The following is a 1,519-nucleotide window of genomic DNA, read 5'->3' on the forward strand; positions in this document are numbered from 1 at the left end:
AGGAAGAATTCATCTTGATTCTCACAAGGTTTGTAAATTAAACTGATGAACTGGGATAGGATGCAGCTCACAAGCAGCTTAGCACACTCAAGACCCTGGTTCCTTCCGCAGGCAGAGAGAAAACAATAAAACTTGGCTGAAATTGGGGTAAAGTAACTCAGTGGTAGAGCCCCTGCCTAGAATCCCCCAGTGAGGGGCTGGGGTGTAACTCAGTGGTAGAGAACTTATCTAGCATGCATAAAGTTCTGAACTCCATCCTGAATACCAAAAAACCTAGTAATATACACACATGGGCATATTTACATACTCATGGCTCTCTAAGTGGAAGAAACCAAAATAAATAAATATAGTATATGAATTAGGAGGCTGAAGCAATGGCTCAGGAGTTAAGAGCCCTGTTGCAGTTATGGAGAACCTGGGTTTGGATACCCAGGACCCACATCAGGGGCTCACAAACGCCTATTGCGGTTGTCTCTGAGAGCAGCCACGTTCACATGCACACACCCACTGTAGACACACATATTTTAAAATAAGAAATTCTCTCTAAGAAATTCCTGCTATGCCGGGAGGTGGTGGTGGTGCACACCTTTAATCCCAGCACTCAGGAGCAGAGGCAAGCGAATCTCTGTGAGTTCAAGGCCAGCCTGGTTTACAGAGTGAGTTCCAGGAAGGCTCCTCAGCTACAGAGAAACCCTGTCTCAAAAAAACAAACAAAAACAAAAAATAAAAAAGGAGGAAGAGATTTCTAAATTCCTGCTGTGTATATTATAATGACGTTTCTGTCTGCAGGGACTATGTCTGTGGCACGGTCCCCTCAGATGACATCACATGGTAAGTCACCACCTTCCGGTGTGAGCAATCTGTGAAGCTTGCACAGTCCCATGCCGCAGTTCTCAGGATGTGCGCGCCTCCTCCCCCCCAATCCCCCCCCCCCCGCGGTTAAGTCACGGGGACTGAAGGAGACGGTTCCCTTTCCCAGCAGCAGTGGCTACTGATGGCCTGGTGTGCTTAGGGTTGACTGTGTATTTTTCTGTATGCATGAAACACATTAAACGTGGGAGGACCTTGGTCTTCCTGTAGAGCAGGGAATTTGGACTGCTCTTCAGTATCGAGAGGGAGGGGGAGTGGACTGGGGGGAGGAGAAGTGGAGTGGGGATAGGGGGAGGGGAGCGGGGGGAGGGGGCAATATGTGGGAGGAGGGGGAGGGAAATGGGAAACGGGGAGCAGTTGGAAATTTTAATTAAAAAAGAATAAAAAAAAATAGTGGGGCAGTGTTGATGCACACTTTTAATTTCAACACTCAGAAGGCAGAGGCAGGTAGGTCTCTGTGAGTTCGAGGCCAGCCTAGTCTACAGAGTGAGTTCCAGGGCAGCCAGGGCTACATAGAGAGACCCTGACTTGAAAAAAACAGAAAAAATCACAAAACCAACCTTTTCCCTTTAATTTCTGTTTTATGTGTGTGGGTGTTTTGCCTGTATGTAGGTCTGTACACCACACACGTGCAGTGCTCACAGAGTGG

The sequence above is a fragment of the Chionomys nivalis genome, chromosome 2, assembly GCF_950005125.1.
Source record: "Chionomys nivalis chromosome 2, mChiNiv1.1, whole genome shotgun sequence".
Classification (NCBI taxonomy): Eukaryota; Metazoa; Chordata; class Mammalia; order Rodentia; family Cricetidae; genus Chionomys; species Chionomys nivalis.